We start from the raw sequence: 21,122 nt of genomic DNA, 5'->3' as shown, positions 1-21,122 counted from the left end.
CAGAGTCAAACTGTGTAGTTAAAGTGCAGCCAGGATTTTATCAAAGTCCAGACAGCGTGGAGGTATGCAGTGCAGTGATTACACTGAGTGTGTGAGAGAGAGGCCGACCACAGGTTTTCATTTCTCAAAGAAAATAAGCAGTCAGTGCATGAAGAACGATGCTCCTCTGATAATATTTTCATAGGAAAAAAGGGAATTTAAGGCTCATATTTTCTATCATGAACGTGAGGGGCTGCATTACTCAAGACAAACACTGCTTCAGACCAGGACCTGCAGCCTTATAATGCTCTCATCCTCCAGCAGATCAACAAGACACCACTGACTGACGTGCTACTGTAGAGCTCCGTGTCCTGTGGCTGTTTGCCAGGATATCGTGTGACCTTTGAAAGTTCATGGATGAGCCAGTTTGGCTGCTCTCCATCCTCCAGCCATCTTTTCCTGCAGAAGCACCAGCTCAGCAGACGGCACAGGGGAATAAAGAAAGAAGAGGAGGACAGAGAGGTGGAGAACTCATTAACAGAATTGATGCAGTCTGCTTCTACCCGGTGCTGATGCCAATACTCTTCCCCGGCTGATTTCTTTGTTAACACCAAACCCAGTAATCAGCCGCCTTCAGCACAGAAGGCAGAGGTCTGCAGCAGCCCGCTAATGATTCTGTTTACACACACTGAAGGATAACAGTCATCACGCATGTAGCAATAGATTTACTCACAGCGGAGAAAAATATCTTTCAGCTCTTAATGTTTTAACCATGTGCAGTCAGTGGAGGAGGACTCTAAGCTGACCTGTTTACTGACCAGTGGAAGCACAGATTGTTCTGGATGATCCACCTGATTCAGTCTCAGCACAGATCTTCTGTAACCACAGAGCTCGCCTTTAATTCTTTTTGTCTTAGCTTCGAGTTGATTCTTCAGACCTGTGTGCTCATCACACACTGAACCCGGTTGGTTTTATCACATCTCACGCCACGTTCGGTGTTCCACAGGGTTCAGTCTCAGGTCCTGTTTTATTACATTTATGTCTCTGTCTCAGAGCTGATGATGGAGCACACAGCAGAGGACACAGATGTGGACAGGAAGCTGAGTTGATGATGTAAGGACGTTACATTGAAAGGTTTCATTTATTGGTGTAGTGCAGGTCTGAGCAGCTAAAACGTGACTTCTGAATGTGGACATGTTTATTTGTGTTGATTAACAGAGGCTTCCTAAAATGTTGTTGGACCATTACCATCACTGCATGAATCATCAGACCTCTGGAAGTTCAGAGAGCTCGTATGATGTGTCTGTGAGGCTTCAGTGTTTTTCTGCTCGTGTCTGTTAGTAACAGTCTCTGTCATGTAAAAGCTGTTTTAGAGTTTTCATGTTTATCCACTGAACACACACACACACACATTCTACACTCTGTGTGTGTCTGTGTTTATGTGTGTGTGTGTGTGTGGAGATCAAACGTGACTTCAGAAGAAAAACAAACATGGAGGACGACAGATGTCGTCAGCTGTGATGTGTCTCCATGAGACATAGTAAAGACACGCATGTTGTTGATGCCATATTCCCCCCGGTGTGTATGTTCTCCCGGGCCTCGCCGTGTTGTTGTGTGTTTGGGTTGGAGCCATGTTTGTCAGGTCGGTGGTGCTTCCCGGTCTGCTCACTCGCTCTGATTGGCTGTTGGTGTGTTTGTTTGTCGTACTTTGTGTTTCTTCATGGAAGAACTCCAGATCTCACTTCAGGATGAAATCAGGATGTTAACCTGAGTTTTTCTGCCTGAGCTCACACAGTGATTCACAGACATGCTGCTGAGAGTGCTCCAGTGCAGAGCGGCCTTTGTATTCCAAAGACGGACCCCGGCCTGCACACATACAGTCCACACAGCTCGCCCTCTGCCCGGATCATTAGATCAATAACCGTCTTTCTGCACTTTCATTCACTTAGATTTGCCATCAAACAAAAGAAACATCGATTTAAGGTGCGGAGACATTTAGAAATATGAGCGCTTTGTTTCTGCTCTCAGAGATTACAGAGCTTTATCTGAAACAGTCATGAAGTGAAGCTTTATATGTGGGTGAGTGACGCAGTGTTTACAGCAACATGCTGATTCCTTTATTTGTTATGTGACTCACATTTCCAGCAGTTACAAATAAAGTAGTTGCCTGGTGTCGTGCACAATATCTCAGCAGTGGAATCTGTGTTTGTTTCGCCAGCTGCTGCTGAGGAAGCGGGACTTTCAATAATCCTTCCACAACCGTGAAGCTTTACACAAACTCACAAATCATTTCCTGCTCTGACTCACGGAGGAAGCGGCACAGCTACACGGCTGAGGTTTAACCTGTGAGCTGTTTGTTCTGTCCAACACTCACATGCTCACTGTGGGAGAACACACACACCTCCATCTTTAAAGGATCCATCCTCTGCAGGAAGGATCTTTCCTTTCAGTGAATCACTGACATCATTTAATGTATTCACACAGACAGACTCTACAACAACAACACTGTTTTTTAATGCCTAACCCAAAACTAACGCTGGTTTAAGTTCTAACCACAAACCCAGGACGGCTGGGTGAAGCTCCCCAGCTGCTCCTCCCTCATAACATGGGCTTTATACACATGACCTGTTGTATGTGATGTGCCTGGTTATTGAAGATGGCGGCCTGTGAGGAGGCTCTTTGTAGGCGTTTGTTTTTGGGCTCATATTTTCCTCACACAGCTCTACACACATGCTAACTGCTACCTGCCCTAGCACCACTGATCTGATTGAAGTCATCTTTAAACAGTGACAGACAGTTTGCTACCATGACGGAGGAGGACGGAGTCACTTGTGATGGTGTAATATGTTATTTTAAATGAGTGACTGTGTGTATTTGACTCTCTTTGTTTGGATCCCAGTGGAGCCACCGTCCCATGATGCTTCAGTTCAGCCGGATGTCCATCAGCAGCCATGTTGATGATCAAACTATGATGTCTGAAACAAATATCCAGCACATCAGTGTGAGGAAGAGAAGCAGCCAGAGACAAAAACACAGTTAGTGTTCAGGAGGACCGACGGACATGAGGAGTGATCAAAGAGCCAGGCCCCAACACATGGGGGGGGCAAGGCTGCAGGGACTTGTTATTGGCTGCAGAGTAACAGATGAAACTGCCTCTGTGGTTGCAGGCTTCTTCTCACAGCCAGAGCAGAGTGTCACATTACTTCCTCTGTGCTCGCCCAGCTGCTGCAGGGAGAATGTAGCCGGGTCTGTCAGCAGCAGCCTCAGCAGTCAATCTGTCTCCAAAGCCCCGCAGCTCAGACAAAGAAAAGGCTTCAGAGAGCAGCAGGCTGGCTTTCATCAGCCTGTTTGTTGTTGATACGTGTAAAAGTCAAGGTTTCTGCTCAGCTACCAAAGGCGGCGTGTTCAGGTGCGGACGTTCTGCCTGAGGAGGTGCACTAAATGCCAAAACACCGAACGTAAGAAGTGTTTTGTGAAACTGCGTCCACGCCGTTGGTTTCACAGTGAGGAGGTGAGAGTGTGTTTATGTCAAAGCTCAGCACAGAGAATAACCTCAGACCTGCTGCAGAGCTCCAGGCTGCTCCTCAGAAAGCTGCATTAACCCTAGCTGTGATAACAATGAAACACTGAAGCAAATAAATGATGACATAAATACAGCAACTGAAAGATAAAGGTCATCTTTGTATGCTCCCTGTAGGAGAGCCGAGCTGCTGCCTGCAGCTCACTGCATGTCATGCTGCTCACCTCTGAGTACACAGCACATGTCAGTCATCATAACTTCATTTATTTCAATCGGGCTGCATTTCCTCCACTGTCCACTGGAGGCTGCATCCACAACTCATGGATGGACACCCAGGCAGCATTGTTCCAGGCAAAATATCTCCCCAATGCTGCCATGTTGGAAGGAGTCGGTGGCAGACCACCTCCTCATGGAGCGCACACTTCCCCAAACTTTACTGTAGCCGGGCTGCTGACTGGACAACATTACTTTTATCCAACAATAAATAATGAATACAAATATATTCATAAGGAGCACCCACTTCATCGTATGACATCAGAGCAGTCCCTGAGTCCGTGTGTGTGCCATCGTTTAGCCCTGAGGAGCTGAGCAGCCTCCTGTGTGTCCACAGCAGTGCTGCACTCTCACATGAGCTCTCTGGTCGTCTGTAAGTCAGGCAGCATCGGCCTGGTTAACAGCTCCACCCTGCTTCCTCCCTCCACCCCTCTGATTGTGTTGTGCAGCTTGTTTTCTGGGACCTGGCCTGGACTCTGCTCCCTCAGCTTGTTTGTCTGCCCTGTGCTTTGTGACCTTGAGCCCGGCTGAGTCCCTGCAGTCTGCCTGCAGGTGAGGACCTTCTGCAGTCATTCTTTGGGTCCTTGTTACAGTCGGTGCCGTCAGCACTCAGTGTATCCAGCTCCTGCTTAGACACTGAAGGAATATGCTGCACAGCCTGTTGTAACAGCACAGGTGTAAACAGGCTGCAGACAAACAGAAGTCGTCACAAGCCCGAGCTGGAAGTTTGGCTCTTTACGAGCTTCAGACGCTGGAGCGACAACAACAAGTTCATCCCTCATGTGACCAACAGAAAAATAAAGCTTCATATCATTTTACTCACTAAAAAGTTCATTAGTGCTTCCCCTAATGAGGCTGGTCCGCTCTATTACTTCAGCGATGTTCAGTGGTGACTGGAGGACAAGCTGCTTTTTCTTTACTGTAACTGTAGTGTGTGTGTGTGTGTTTACGGGTTCAGATCTCCCTGCCTGGACGTCATTGTTCATCCACTCCACAGAGCTGCAGACTCAACGTCTCTGTCTCTCTTCTCTCTTTTTGTCAGAACGACTTCGTCCGTCCTGTTTTCTTGAAGAATGACAGCGGTGTGTGAGCCCTGCTGTCTCTGTCACAGGCAGCTTTTCACCTCAGCCAGTTTGGATCAGGTGTGAAAACTTTGGAGTCCCAACCAGGTCTAACAAGATGTCACCCAACAGAAAGCTGACAGAGAACAGGGCCAGACAGGTAAGGCCGAGATTATTACCAGATCATTCCTAAATCTGTGCAGATTTCTTTATGAATTTGAGTTTTTTTGTTAGTTTTTTTTTACTTATATATACATTTTCAGCTCGAACAGCAACAACCAGCCGGACTTTCAGTGTAACCTGGAGCTGACAGCTGTGGGGAATCACACTGATGGCACTGACAAATCTAATTGAATGAAATTGATTAATAAATCTCATTTATGAGCATCAGAGCGGATTTTCTGCCTGTTGATAGGAGCTTTAATCTGTTCCGCAGATCAGCAGCAGCAGCGGACCTCAGCGGGAGACACGTGAGGAGGACACCTGGACTCTCAAAGCCTCGCTGTCCCCGTCCAATTAAAACACAACCGATAAGTGGGACCCCTGAAACCAAGAAGCTGCTTCTGGCTGCTTTCAGAGTGTGACCACTGGCCTCTGTCTAATTGTGTTTCACTGCTGTGCATAAATGAGATGCTCCACTCCACACGGCCGTTCTCTGCTGCCTGTTCTCCACCCTGACAACCAATCTGTGTTGTTGTGTTATCATGTCACCTGTGATGTAATATAGCTGCCCTGCTGTCACTTATCTGCTGCCCTTCAGAATAATGATGATGATGATGTATGAGTGTTTGTGCGCCGGCTCCTCTGCAGCCTCTGAACTCTGCTCCTCTATCTCTGTCCATCTTGTTGTTTAGACTCCTCAGAGAGACTCCTGCTGGACGGGGACGTCTCAAACACAGACCGGGACAGACTGTTCGCTGCACAGAGAGTGGTAAGCCTGTCACAGCTGCTGGTGTTTGAAAGGGAAGCGCTGAGAGGGTTTTGGTATATGCGTAGATAAAGTAGAAATAAGGAACCAAAGACAAATGAGCGGATTAGCCAGCGTCTCAGAAGTCCTTGAAAAGGTGGGAAGAGGACAGCAGGTGAACATCTGGCCTCCCAGGACCTTTTACACACAGTGTGGTTTTGTTTCAGGGACAAACACACAACTCAAACAGCATGCTGGGAGCAGTCTGTCTTGACCTTCACAATACACCACCGGGCACCTCTGTACAAACAGAAGCTGGCTTCCACACAGCACACATTTAACTGTCCCACAGCCACGTCCTTATAAACACGACCTGTGGCTGTTCCTCTAGGCTCCGCTGCTGTAGTGTTTATAGCGATGACCTCCCATCTGTCTTTAATTTGCAGATGACACTGTGTTATATACACATGAGAAACAACAGTATTTTAAATAGGAAATTAATGGTTAAATCATTTCTGCCTGTCTTTAGAAGACTAACAATATATTTGAGAAAAGAAAAGAAAGTCAAGGACCGTGCTGACATCTATATAAATACATTAAAAAGTTGAGTAGTTTAATTTAGCACAAGAAATTCTCATAGATGAAGCATCATTAATCCAGCATCAGTAATCCAGCATCAATAATCCAGCATCAGTAATCCAGCATCAATAATCTAGCATCATTAATCCAGCATCAACAATCTAGCATCATTAATCCAGCATCAACAATCTAGCATCATTAATCCAGCATCAATAATCTAGCATCATTAATCCAGCATCAACAATCTAGCATCATTAATCCAGCATCAACAATCTAGCATCATTAATCCAGCATCAACAATCTAGCATCATTAATCTAGCATCAGTAATTCAGCATCAACAATCTAGCATCATTAATCCAGCATCAACAATCTAGCATCATTAATCTAGCATCAGTAATTCAGCATCAACAATCTAGCATCAGCAGTCCAGCCTCATTAATCCAGCATCAATAATCTAGCATCATTAATCCAGCATCATTAATCTAGCATCAGTAATCCAACATAAATAACGCAGCATCAATAATCTAGCATCATTAATCCAGCATCAACAATCTAGCATCATTAATCCAGCATCAACAATCTAGCATCATTAATCCAGCATCAACAATCTACCATCATTAATCCAGCATCAACAATCTAGCATCAGTAATCCAGCATCAACAATCTAGCATCAGTAGTCCAGCCGCATTAATCCAGCATCAATAATCTAGCATCATTAATCCAGCATCATTAATCTAGCATCAGTAATCCAACATAAATAACGCAGCATCAGTAATCCAGCATCATTAATCCAGCATCAATAATCTAGCATCAGTAATCCAGCATCAATAATCTATCATCAAGTATCCAGCATCAGTAATCCAGCATCATTTATCCAGCATCAGTAATCTAGCATCATTAATCCAGCATCAATAGTCTAGCATCAGTAATCCAACATCAATAATCTAGCATCAATAAAAGACTTTTGTTTTCTTGGTTTCAGACAAGATTTTCATTGTTTTAGTAAATGTGATTATTTTCATAAATTTGAGAAGTATTTAAAATTTAAAATCATCTGTCTGTCTCTTTTTTTGTCTGTTTCTCTGTTTGTTTGTTTGTCTGTCTGTCTGTTTGTCTGTCTGTTGTTTGTTTGTCTGTCTGTCTGTCTGTCTGTTTCTCTGTTTGTTTGTTTGTCTGTCTCTTTGTTTGGATCAGGGCTCCTCTGACGAACACGTAGAAATCGATGCCATCTTGGATTTCAGCGTAACAGATTCCTCCCGCCTGTATGGTCACGGCGTCGCTGCCAGTGGTCACACCTTAATGATCTGAGTGCTTTCTGAAGGGCCGCCGCTCATCTGTCAGCATCCACCATCAGCCTGTCACAGCACAGCAGCAGTAATGGTGTAGCGTTTCTGCTTTGAAGGTCACTTACCACTTTAAAGTGACAGCAGAAAGCGAGGGGCCTGTGTGTCATTCCGGGCCAACACCAGTTTGACATCTGCTTCCCTTGACGTTCAATCACTGTGATTTTCTGTTTCCCGCTCAGCCTCTGTGATTCTGCAGCTCGGGCAGGTGGGAAGTGATGAATGTGGCTCGGGCTCGGGCAGGTGGAAAATGATGAATGGCAACAATCACACCTGACCATCAGTGGAGGCTGCACAAAGCAGTGGCACAATGAAAGTGATTGGTGCTGGCTTAAAGCGGCCCCTCTTCTCTAACCTTTCATATTCTCCACAGATTGTTTCTTTCTGTCTTTAATTAGCAGGAGCAGCGTGTGGGCACTCGTTTTAAACCAGGACACGCTCCAGTGTTCCCGGTCACTCTGGTTCACATCCACAGCTTAGAAACATGAAGCTGAATCACCGGAAAAATCCAGAGAATTTCCACAAAGTGATGAGGTGAGTCTGAAATAAATCGTCGAATATCACACTCTGAAAATGAAAAGGAGACTTTAGTCAGAGCAACACTGTGTGTTTGTGAGGTGAAGTCTGTGTTCACATCCTGTGATGTCAGCTGAAAAAATACACACTGTCTAAACGTGGAAACATTTCAAACGGTTTCTCTCTTCCTCCCTGCCAGCCTCTGATCTTCATCACTGTCAGAGCTGCTGTACCTGCTGCAGCTTGTTGTCTTCGGGACAGTCTGGGCTCTCCAGATGTTCCATCATACGATCATACATGCACGTGGTTTATATCAGCCTCTGTCAGTGTGTGTGTTATGTTTGAGGGATTTTCTGAGCAGAGAGTCTGTTTCCTATCAGAGGAAACATGTGTTGCTGCATTATTTGATGTAGATGAAGCTCACATCATCATCACAACGTGTTGACTGACACAGAAATGACATGATCCTCATTTCCTCCATTGATCGTCATTCATTTCTGACATTTATTAGAAATGAAAAACTGAACTGTCTCATTTAGAAAAGTGGCTCCAGACTGAGATCAGCTGCTTCCTGTTTGCTTCAATCAGCAGGCTGTCTGCGTGCCGATTAGTGTGCACCTGTGACGAACCGAGCTGATTGGACGGCGCCTGGAAAAGCCTCACACCTGCGACTGGCTGCCGGGACGATAGCCGAATGCTCGGTGTGAAACCACGTCAGGGTTCTGCTGTGAGGCGGCGGACCGTGTGGACGCACCGGGCAGCAGCTGGTTTGGATGTCAGCAGGCAGACACACACGCATGTTAACTCTGCAGAGAGTCAGAACCACCCCCCCTCCCGCCGGGCTCTGAGTCCTCAGTAAGTGTCTGTCTGTTTACTAATGATTGAGATGTCTGCCTCTCAGCTGAAACGTTCTGCCCTCTGAGGAACTTTTTTTTTTGAGCGATTTCTCATCAGCAACATGCAAATGTGGCTCCTGAAGCTGCGGGCGGCGGTGCAGATGGCGGCGTCCTCCTCCAGCAGCTTCACAGCCTCTTGAAAAAGAGCCGTTTGGAAAAATGAAGTGTAATTATGTGCTCTGCTTAAAATTCCATCCTCACCAACCTGAGCCTTCTGCTGGCAGCGCTCACATTTCTCTGGCATGCAGAGAGATCCCAGTTCTTCACACGGCGGCTGCCTCAGAGCTGCCTGCTCAGGTTCGCAGCCTCCAACCTGACGCTCAGAGCAAAGCGTCTGCAGAGGTCCAAACCCCTTTCTGCCTCTGACCAGCCCGACCCCTTAACCTTTAAGCTTTGTTTTGTAAATGTGTTTACGTGTGATTGTCTGCCTGATAATGTGTGTTTTCATAAATGTTCTCATGACACCTTCTCTTCCTCACATGGGTCCATGTGCTGCTATGGGCACAGTGAGGAGCTCTCCTCCTCCTGCGGTGTCTCTGATGCTGGTTTCTCTGCAGGTAAACTCAGGGTCCCAGATGAGGGGCTGTGTGCTCCAAACTCCAACTCCCAGAAAGCACTGGGCTGGTGGCTGACTGATCAGAAGCATTAAGCTTGTGTTACTGTATGTGCCAGCAGCTGCAGGATCGTCTTCAGCAACGATCAGAGCTGATGTATCATCAGTTGATCTGATCACATGCACGGACTCGGCGTCATTGATTGGTGGTGATGATGGATTGAATGTTGTCGGATGTGTGAGGTTTGGAGGGAAAAGATAGTCCTGCTTTCAAAAACATGCAGCCAATTAAAAAAAACTCAGAGATGAAAAATGATTTTCATTGTTCAGTTTAATCAGTTCAGAAAGAAACAAGCAGCTTCTGTCATCCACCGAAATCCAGCCGTGAGAAACAGAGGCTGTCTGTGTGTGTCTGTGTGTGTGTGTCTGTGTGTGTCTGTGTGTGTGTGTGAGTCAGAGCAGTATAACAGCACTTAATTTCTATTAAAAAATACCCTTAAAATTATTCATGTGGAAAGGAAGAGTGCTGCAAATTGCCAATTACAGACAGAGATCCGACTGAAATCTCTCACAAACGGCACCTCTGAGGCGGCTCGCCGTCTCATTCATGGAGGATCCCAGATTTAACTCGGAGCCCGAGGACACGGGCAAATATTAATCCTAACTGCCATTGATGAGTCTGCCACACTGATCAATACTGAATAAATGAAGCTAAACATCAGCGTTCATGTTTGATGTGTTGGTGCAGCTCCCGTCCTGTGTGTTAGTGTTTCTCTAACAGAGTGTTAACTCTTCGGATGTTCTCGCAGTGTGTCCCCTGTCATTAAAGAGTCCATGTGCAGAAAATCCCAGAAGTCCACCTCTCACGGTTCATGGCTACACATCCGTCAGTCAGAAGGAAAGATGGCTGCCATCATCATTTTAGTCTGAATCCTGTAACGTTGTGTTGGTGCTGTGGCCTGAACAGGAACAAAGATGAGTGGATATTTAGCTCTGTTTGACTTTCCTTCAGTTTGGTGCGTCTCTGTCATGTCCCTGCACATTAGTCAAATGTTTGGTTCACCCACTTCTACACATGTGAGCAGGCCCAGGGCTGAGTACTGATCAGTCTATAGATGATATTGATTTGTGAATTGGTGACAATAACAGCAGCGGCATTAGAATGTTGGTGTTCTATTATGAGTGTGTCTCACACACACACACACACAGAGCTGCAGAGAGTTCAAAGGTCATTCCAGCTGCAGCCTTCAGGTAAGAAGACTTTTCTTCAGCTGTGAGACTTTGTTTGTGAGAACATTTACTGACATCAGTCTGTGTGTGTAGCTGTAGACGTGTGTGTGTATCTGCTGCTGTAGTTTTTACTGTCTGTCTGCTGACAGGACGATCTGTTCATGAGTCTCTGTGTGTAGCTACAGTGTGACTCTGACGTGTCAGTGTGTTGCTGTGAGAAACACTTCCTGGCTCGAACAGGATCTTCAGCAGCTCTGCTTCATGTGTTACCTTTGAGCCACATGTGTGTCACATGAACAGCTGTGGTAGTTTTTCTGAGCTGGTTTTCTCAAATGATGATTTTAGTTGTAACATGATGTTTCAGATATTACTCTCAGAGCACATATATCAGCTGTTTCTGACTGAAGCATGTTGATACACTCACTGTCATCAGGCTGGTTTGTAGATACAGTCCTGCTCAAAATATCTGCATAATGTTCAGATGAACTTCCTCAGATGTGGGTGGTTGAGTAAGGTTAAGATGTACTAATGGATTCCAAACTGATTGTTTCATTTCAGGCTGAGCTGGGATACAGAGAGCTGAAGACTGGAGAGGAGTCGCAGAGACGCAGAGGTCAGATACAGCGATCACACTAAGACACCACAATCCAGACCACAACTTAACACTGAGTGAGGCAGTACATCAGTGTGAACTCTGCATCAGGTCACATCAGAGCCTCCTCAGAGTTCACCTGTCCTCATCTAATCCATTAAGACTTGTTCAGTTGGGCAAAGGGTCGAGCATGGCAGACTGTTTACCACGACGGGTAAGATCCCCTGTAAACCTGGGACGACCTAAGGCAGGTGCAGCCACGAGTGCTTGAAGCCAAAGCTGCTGTGAGCAGGCACAGTGAGCCGCTCTGTGACACTGATGCTGTGTTGTTGTATGAGCACTGAGCAAGTGTACAAAAAACGAAGAGTCTACCATGTCTGGTGTTTCTGTACGACGTGCCGGATCCATGTGTAGATGATCTTAAGGAAACAGATTCAGGTGAACTGAACAGGCCAGTATGGAAGACTGGTTCACCCATGACGGGTCCCACCCTGACCACCAGGACGACCTCATGCAGGCACAGCCATGATTACTCGACCTGTTGTTGCCGCTGTTACCGGGGTAACACGGTAGAAAAGCATGTGTCAGTCACAGCTGGAACATCTGTCCCAGTCACCCTCACCTCAGCCCGTATGAAGACGTGTGCAGTTCCAGGAGGGTTAATGCGTCCTGTGAGGCTCGGGTGGCACCACATGCTGCCAAATGTTTATTTTAAGATGTTATTATTTTGATGAAAGGGTTAATAAAGTATGTTGTTTTCACATGAACTCACTAGTTGAATTTAGCTCAATACTCAAAATCAATGATAACCTGATAATCCAACTTCACCTGGATTAGTAGTTTATGTGAACTTGACTTTAGGCGTTGGTTAAGGGGGCGCTCACGGTGAAATGCTGACGTCATCACGTTTTTAACGGCAGTCAGGTGCATTATGGGCAAATCGTGGCGTTTTTGAGTTTTTCAACCCCCTGGACTTTAGCTTCAGGTTTGGACTTCTGCTCAGTATTCCTGCGGTTGTGATTTAACTCAACATGCTGAGGACTTATTTTTCAACCTGTTGTTGGAGCGGTGCAAAGACTAACCGAGACAGGACTGGTGAGGGTTATTTGGTTTCTGTGGCGTGTCAGGCGGGACTTATGCTGGTAGAATGAGGCGGTTGTGACGCACTTACACCCTGATGACAGCTGAACGGTGGGCCACCGTCGCCGTGCTGTGCTCTTTCCTGCACAGCAGATGATGGTAAATGTTGGTGCTGTTTGTAGTAGCAGCTGGAATAAGACAAGTGTTAGTAGGATGACAGAGATCAATAAGGATTTATTGATCCCACAGTGGGGAACTCACCTGTTGCAGCAGCGTATGGTTGCAGGCAGAGAGAAACTTCAGTGAACTGAAAACAGTGTTCCTGTGAGGAGGTGCCCACTGCTGGTGGGACTTGTGATGTGATGTTCAGGTTTATATTCGGTCTGTTGTGCTCATCGTGTGGAAATGAACAGCTTCTCTTTGGTGCGTCAGTAAAGGATCAAACCTGATGGCAGCAGCACTTGTTGATGTTTGTTCTCAGAGGCTTTCTGTGACTAGATTTCACGGAGACACTCCTCTGTGTACATGTAAAGGCATTCTACAGTAGGTAATGCCATGCTGGCAAACATACATGTTGAATAGGTCTTATTGATTGGTTTAAACCAAGCTTGCTGTGCCCATGTACTGTAAGCTACTGTAACACATACTTTGCCCTTTAATAGAAATATTTCACGTAGGTTTTGACATGAGATTCTGTGTAATTATGTCCAGTTAGCCAGTGTGAGGTAAATTGTGAAGTGTAGACAATAGAAGTGACGGAATGAGTGATTACAGTTGATTTATACACAGCAGGCCAGTTCCATGTTTCACTCATTTTTTAAGTTTAAATTTACAGTGTATGAGCTCGAGTCAAACCACGCTGGCTTTGTCCTGTCCATTTTTAGAGAAAAAAATTAATTTACTAAAGATAACTTTACATAAATAAATAAATGTACAATAAATATAATGAAGTCATACGTTTATTAAAAAACAAACGACTTTTCTTTGTTTGCCTCATTTGGCACGTTATGTCTGAAACCTGCTGGTTATTGAATCAAACCCAGCTGGGTGTTATTCTGTAACCCGCCTGCCTATTATCATAAACATCTTTCTTGTTGTTGTGTCTTGTGGTTCAGAAATTGTTCAGTTCTTTCATCACCTCAGAAAATATTCCCCCTGAATGTTTCCCTTTCTGTGCTGTAAATGCTCATAAACCCGCCTCTCCTGGCCAGAGGCAGCTCGTCATTATCGCATGGTGCAGGGCCTGGCTGCTAGTCATTCATTCCCATTGTGTTGTGTGAATCCTGAGAGGATCTGAAGTGTTTTGAGGGATTTCTGGTTTTTAATATGGAATAAAACCTTCCTGAATCCAGCGCTGAGCAGAATCCACCTGGCTGTGCTCGGCTCTGTGGGATGTTGTTTCTTGCTAAAAAGCTATTACAGTGTGTGCTCAGGTAATTTAACTCGGGCTGCTCAGCTCGGGTTCGCGTGCTGTATAATATGATATGATGTATGAGCTTCCTGGCTTGGCTGGTTTTGGAGGTTATTGGAGTTTTAGCTCTGATGATGCACCGCTCTCATTGTGCTCTTAGATATGCAGCACTCAAAGATTGAAACCGAGAGCGCCTCTTAGCACGGCTCACAATCTACCAGCTTTGCAACTTTTTAATAACATTTCCGTCTCTGCAAGATGTGCACTATTGGATAATGTAGCGGTAGCTTTATCCATGAGAGGATGATTAAACCTGCTGCCAGGAGCTGATAGCATTAGCAGTCACCAGTATGATAAATGACCTTCACATCTATCAGCCTTATTGTCAAAAAATGAGAAAATATTTAGGGCTGATGTGATTAGCAGGGCTGCGAGGAGCAGGGGACAATGGCAGACATCAGAGGCCTTTATTGGCATCATTAGCCGAGGTTACCCTTCAAGGTCAGCCTCTGTATGTGCCGTTCACAGAACTTCACGCTGACCTTCCCTTCATCACAACAGCCGGCCGCTCTCATCTGGTTTTACTCCACACGCCTCCGATGATGGAGGAACGGTGCTGGGAACGTTTACCTGCTTATAAATATTCTTTATGTCGATATCACCTCAGAAGCGTTGCGCCGCTCCGCCAGGTGTGATAACGAGCAGAGCTGCAAACTAACACTCCAATTAGAGGTGCAAAGGCCTGCAGCCCGAGGCACGCCGTGGACGCATGGCCGGCCTGTCACAGCTCAAATTAAACATTATTCCATGCAGAATAAATCACAGTCACTCAGTCAGTGTGTTCTCTGCAGCATGAAGTCCATAAACAGCAGCAGCATGTCTGCAGTCAGAGAGCAGGCAGTGTGTGTGTGCAGAATCACTCAGCTGCAGGAAGCTGCAGGTCAGAGACTCTCTGAGTGTTGCTCATGTGACTCCATCATGGCTTCCTGCTGGCTGCTGAGGAGGGCTGAATGTTTTGTCTTGTTCCAAAGTGATGCTGAGAATGCATCATTTAGTGTTGAATGTTCCTGACCCATCCTTTCCTCTAGTCTTCCAGGATGGGCTGTTTGTTAGCAGCGTGTTGTTTTGCAGGGAAAATAAAACACAAATAAAATACAATGATTGCAGCCAAAATGAAACGTAAAATACATAAATATAGTGAGACAGCATCAAAGGAGGCAGCTCATGCTAAAGCCTGTTATTACATGAAGGGCTGGTTTTGAATATTTCTACATTTGTGCTCCACCCATCTCCACCTCCTGACGTCTGCTATCACTTGTGTTTAAATGCAGGTCTGTGGAGGAGCAGCGCTGTGTGGGTGCAGCATCTCCTCCCTGTGGGCTGTCAGTGGTGTTAGGAAGGTGAACAGGTGTGCAGTCATACGTGAAGATGGAGCTGAGGAGAGGCCTGAGGACGTGAGGACAACCGTGGACAGCAAAACATACTGAAAGGTAAAAAAAAACCTGTTTTTCTACAGCCAGGAATAATAAAAATAAAAACAGAGAAAGGTCAGAAAACAATAACACATTACGAATTCACATTACGTCCACACTGTTCAGCTCACACCACATCACTCATTCACTGTAAATAAACACAGCTCCCTAATACAGTGAGGTCAGATCATCTGCATCGCCCCCTGGTGGCCAGCCTGCAGCACAGGTCGTAAACCCCGCCTTCTCCGTATTAGTGGATAGGCCACGCAAAAAGTAGAGGAGGGGTGGGGTCCATGCAGAAGTGAGTGTGTGTGTGTGTGTGTGTGTGTGTGTGTGTGTGTGTGGGTGGAACGGCCTTGATGGAACACGTCCTCATGAAAGAAACTCGTATTTGGTCAATAGTCCATGTCGTTCATGTCACATGACTGTAAACTAGATTTATGTCTGATGTAGAGCCGCATCCTGAGATGACTCACATCTGTGTGTCCATACACCGCTGGTGAAGCTTCAGCCTGGTGTGAACACCTGTGAAACTAAAGGCTTCATTTAGCTACGAATGTGTGGAGTTCTGTTGTTAATTGTGTTGTTTTGTGAGAGGTGGTAATCACACTTCAGGTTTCAGACAAACTTTAAGAAAGTGGAAAGTGTGAAGTGCAGACTCCTGACTGAACAGGCGTGACTGTGTGTGTCTGTGTGACTGTGTGTGTCTGTGTGTGTGTGTCTGTCTGTGTGTGTGTCTGTGTGTCTGTGTCGGTGTGTCTGTGTGTGTGTCTGTGTGTGTGTCTGTGTGTGTGTGTGTGACTGTGTGTGTGTCTGTGTGTGTGTCTGTGTGTGTGTCTGTGTGTGTGTGTGACTGTGTGTGTGTCTGTGTGTGTGACTGTGTGTGTGTGTCTGTGTGTGACTGTGTGTCTGTGTGTGTGTGTGTGTGTATATCTGTGTGTGTGTGTGTGTCTGTGTGTGTGTGTGTGTCGGTGTGTCTGTGTGTGTGTCTGTGTGTATGTCTGTGTGTCTGTCTGTGTGTGTCTGTGTGTGTGTGTGTCTGTGTGTGTGTCTGTGTGTCTGTCTGTGTGTCTGTGTCTGTGTGTGTGTGTATCTGTGTGTGTGTGTGTGTGTGTGTCTGTGTGTATGTCTGTGTGTCTGTCTGTGTGTGTCTGTGTGTGTGTGTGTCTGTGTGTGTGTCTGTGTGTGTGTGTGTCTGTGTGTGTGTCTGTGTGTGTGTCTGTGTGTGTGTGTCTGTGTCGGTGTGTCTGTGTGTGTCTGTGTGTGTGTGTGTGTGTGTGTCTGTGTGTGTGTCTGTGTGTGTGTGTCTGTGTGTGTCTGTGTGTATGTCTGTGTGTGTGTGTCTGTGTGTGTGTCTGTGTGTGTGTGTCTGTGTGTGTCTGTGTGTGTGTGTGTGTGTGTCTGTGTGTGTCTGTGTGTGTGTCTGTGTGTGTGTGTTACATAAGCTGCAGATGAGGTTAACATGTTCGTTTTAGCTCTGGTTGTGTAAACAGCGTCTCTCTGCCGGGCTGATTCTCAGTTCTCTCTGCAGCAGCAGAAACTAGGAGCTCCTGAGGGAAGAAAAAACTATGAATTTAAAACCCGGGCTGTTACCTTGGGAGACCACACAAACAATATTTCATCAGGGTCCTTCCCAGCCGGTGGAGCTACATTCACAGCCAGGCTCTCCTTATAACCAGGGCTCGTTCACAGTAATGGCTTCCTGAGGGATTGAGAGGAAACAGGCCCTACAGAGGTGGATGGCCTCCGCTCACACGCCCCCATCTTCGTGTAAATTTGCAGCAGTGTCAGAAGGGCGATAAAACAGATGCAGAATTTATAAGCTGTGGGACGGCCGCAACACACATTTGAGTTATCACCAGGAGCGCCACATTGAGGCGGGAGTGGTGCTTTATGTCGCGACAGAAACGTCCTTCTTTAGCAGCAGGATCATTAGCAGACAGCTATTCAGAACAACTTCATTGTTCCAGGAAACAATCCTGAAAATCTGAAGCCGATAATAACGTTGCTGCATTTAACTGCCCACACAGTGTCCTGGGGGCGGAGCCAGGCGGAACACAAGTCATTTACAAAGCTCCAACTTCACAGAGGAACACCATCACCATACATCATCCTACACAGATAACAGCTCTCACTTCTCTGCCGATGCAATCTGGCTTTTTTTAATTAAGAGCAGAGCTTCTCATGAAGAGTGGCTGTATGGCAGGTCGTTAAAGGAGAAACAACAAGGAGCGCTTTAATCAGCTCAGAGAGGGAAGCAGCAGCCGAGTCTGTTCTCCAACCCGCAGCCTGTCCGGACACACACCTGATGAGTGTGTTCTGTGTGTATATATATATATATATATATAACTGTTTTGTTACGTTCAACAGTTTTTTCTCAGATCTTTGTTTATTTTTATATGTGACAAAACATTTTTCCTCAGCTGTATTCCCCCCCTCCCTCAGCCGTCCCTCCTCTGTGTAGCTGGACAGGTTTTATTGTTTAACCTCACTTGAATGCGTCTGATCGACTGAGCAGCAGCAGTGCATTGTGGGAGTCATAGTTTGGGACACCACATGCTTTCGCCTGTTTTCTGGAGACAGTGATAAAACACTCTCCAGATGTTGTTATTCTGAACATGGAATTCCATCAGCTGCTCTCATTCAGACTCTTCTGTCGAGTCAGGGAGCATCGATTATCTCTAACTCAATGGAAGGAGGCAGACTGGCAGCGTGCAGCTAATGGCAGATGGTATTGACACTCTGATGCTGAGATGAGGTGACTGATGTGAAGTCAGAGTTCCTCTGTCGATGGTCACTGTGTCTGTGAGTGCTGGAGATTAAGTGGTGAGCAGAGCATTATCTGCTCCTGTTGTTCAGTGTGAGCGCACAGTGACGGACAACGTCTTCATCTGCAGCGAGGAGCTCACACTCTGTACCTTCATCTGTTTCTTTATTAGCAGCTTTTTCAGTTACAGTATTTTTCTTCTATGTTCTCTCCGTCAGATCTGAATGAGTAATGTTCTTTATTCTGTATTTAGACCCTCTGTGTGTCTGTGGCTCTGATGCTCATAATTGTCCCATCATGTTCTGATGTTTCCAGACAGTCTCTAAAAATGATGAACAGAAGTCTGCTGCAGCTTCTTATGGACAGACTGTGTGGGAACAGTCTGACCTGTTTCTGGTTAAGTTGGACTCAGGGCTGCTGCCACGTTTGTAGTTTTTATGGACAGAGTTCTTGGTGCAGGGGTCCAGTCTCGGGGGGGCACAGGGTCCAGGATGATGTGGTCCTGTCGGCTTCAGAGGGGCAGAGACCTCCTGCTCTTACTGGAGCAGACTGCAGTGAGTGTGCAGCGGTACCTCTGAATCTGAGGCCACCATTCTGAGCTGGACGAATGTCCTGACTCCTTCCGGTCAGCTATGACCACGAGCTGTGAGTACAGCTGAAGGACTGAAGGAATGAGATCGCACCTCTGCAGGTGAAATTCGTTTTCTCCTCAGGGCAGCTGGTCTCTCCTTAGAGACAGTGTCATCTGGGAGGAGCTCAGAGTCTCTGCTCCTCCATATTGAAAGGAGCCCGGTGGTACAGGTATCTGGTTAGGATGCCTCCCGGGTCCAGACCTGGTGAGATGTTCAAGGCATTTCCTCATGAGGGCAGGCTCAGGGGCAGACCCAGGGCATGCTGGGAGGATTATATCTCAAAGCTCGCCTGGATATGCTGAGGAGGCCAGGGAGAGGGGGGCATGTTTTTTCTTGCTTAGGCTGGAACCCAGTGACTCGACCCTGAATAAATGAAAGAAAATGAAGAGGTGGATATGTGGAAATATGAGATGGGTTTAGTGCTTCTTCATATAGAGGCCGATATAAACCATGAGCATGTGAAACGATGGAACATCTGGATAATCCAGACTGTCCTGAAGACAACACGCTGCAGCATGTACAGCAGCACTTACAGTGATGAAGATAAGAGGCTGGCAGAGGAGCGGTGCCCTGAAACAGCCTGTAGGGTCATAATGATAAGACATGACGCCTCGTCATGCATGCACGTAATGTTGTTTAAAGTCAGCGAGGGTTCGGGGCTTAGAGCAGATTTTGGATTTGAGCTGCAGACGTCTGATAACAGAGCAGCACTCTGTAGAGCCTCCTAAGCCCTGGCTGGCTCACAGAAACCTGAAGTAAATAAAATGTAAAATGTTTGTTTTCACATCTGGAATCTCCTCATACAGCCCCACAAGGTGAAGCCGCTTTCACATGTGCAAATCCTGAACAACAACAGCTCCAGTAATTGGTGTTTTGACAGTTTGGAGAATGCAGATCGTTGTACCTGTTGCTCATGCTAATTACGTCTCGGCCTCTGCAAAGCTGCCTGGAATGAGGTGCTGTTGTGCACGCTGAAGGGGGATTTGCTGTAATTGGCTCCCTGTGAGTTTTGTAAAGACAGCAGCTGAACATGTGTTTTGTCTGATTGGCTCCATTAGTGTAAAGGCCCATTTGTACCTGTGATGTGCTGAGGTGAGCACAGGCAGAGCTATTTTGGTCTTTTCTTCGCATCTCGGTGTTCATTAAGGGCTCAGACTGTACGTGGTGTTCAGGTGAGCTGTGAGGCTGCTTCAGCAGTCCCGACCAAACTCACATGACCCTGCTGCAAACAGAGAAGCTGCCCACGCACGTGTTAGTCATCTGTGACGTTCTCTGAGGCGCCGCAGTCTTCCTGTGATTCAGGCTGCTTCTGAGACTTTTAATGAGATTCCAACATTTCCCTTTGTTAGAGTGTTTCATCAATTTAAAGAGTCAGAGATGTTTCACACGGCAGCTTTTATGCTGTGCTGTCACAACCTTAGAACAGTATTTACAGTTTAACTTTTCCTCCTCCGCCGCTTTAACACATGAGCCAAAAAATCCAACACTCCATCCATCACTACTTCCCCACAAAGACACAACAATCCACTACACTCATGCTAACTGCTACATGCTAGCTTTCAAAAATCACTACAGTGCTGTGTTTCCTCTTTGATCTGATCAGTTAAAGTTAGCTTCTGACTGACAGATGATCCATCCAATCAGCTGCTGAGTATCCTTACAAAGAGGACAGCCTCCATGATGGTTCTGTGGAACAAGCCTGATGCTGCAGTAGATGTTAACATGGTGCCACAGTCCCCACAGACCTTGGTATTGAGACTTGAAGTTGTTCAGAATTAAAGACGTGCTTGCTGCTTCTATGGCTGTTTTCCTTTTTCCTGAATCTGCAGGTCAGAGACCTCTGGGTGTGACGGGTTGATCCACACTCTGTGATCTTAATCGTTTGTACACATAATAACATAAGAGTGATGCTCGTCATGTTTGTAAAGGAGAACAGTCAGATCTGATGTGTGGGTTCGCTGCCCTTTATTTTCCCTGTTTTTCCTGTGATGATCTGAGATGACTGTAAATGACGGCGCGTCGCGTCTGCCGACATGTGGATGTGAGCTTAAACGTTTAAGATGTAATGGGCCTGACAGTTGTCGTATCTGTGCGACACGTGAAGCGCTTCCTTTTGATTTGACATAAATCTGTTGTGTAAATGTCATCCGGAGGTTATTATCCAATCCAACATGTCGGATGAAAAGAAGCGCCTCTTTGATGGGCCTCCCAATTCATGCCACCTCTGATCAGTGATGTGAATAATAAGGACCTGCACAGACAGGATCCTCTCTGTGTTGAACTGTAGAAGCTGCATAAAAAGTTTGGCCC

The 21,122-nt window shown here is 46.2% G+C and overlaps 2 long non-coding RNA genes across 2 annotated transcripts; both read left to right on the top strand.

The window, feature by feature from the left end:
- Positions 1-4,820: 4,820 nt before the first annotated feature.
- Positions 4,821-7,758, top strand: LOC114426723 (uncharacterized). The gene is made up of 3 exons (XR_003669389.1): positions 4,821-4,993; positions 5,270-5,764; positions 7,515-7,758. It is a non-coding gene; the product is annotated as an uncharacterized LOC114426723 (long non-coding RNA).
- Positions 7,759-7,935: 177 nt separating this feature from the next.
- Positions 7,936-15,425, top strand: LOC114453754 (uncharacterized). Its single transcript, XR_003672471.1, has 4 exons — positions 7,936-8,197; positions 8,768-9,034; positions 11,417-11,471; positions 15,273-15,425. It is a non-coding gene; the product is annotated as an uncharacterized LOC114453754 (long non-coding RNA).
- The last annotated feature ends 5,697 nt before the right edge of the window (positions 15,426-21,122 follow it).

The sequence above is a fragment of the Parambassis ranga genome, chromosome 21 (assembly GCF_900634625.1).
Source record: "Parambassis ranga chromosome 21, fParRan2.1, whole genome shotgun sequence".
NCBI classification, from domain to species: domain Eukaryota; kingdom Metazoa; phylum Chordata; class Actinopteri; family Ambassidae; genus Parambassis; species Parambassis ranga.
The sequence above is the reverse complement of the archived record's forward strand: the minus strand, read 5'-3'. Positions and strand labels throughout refer to the sequence as shown.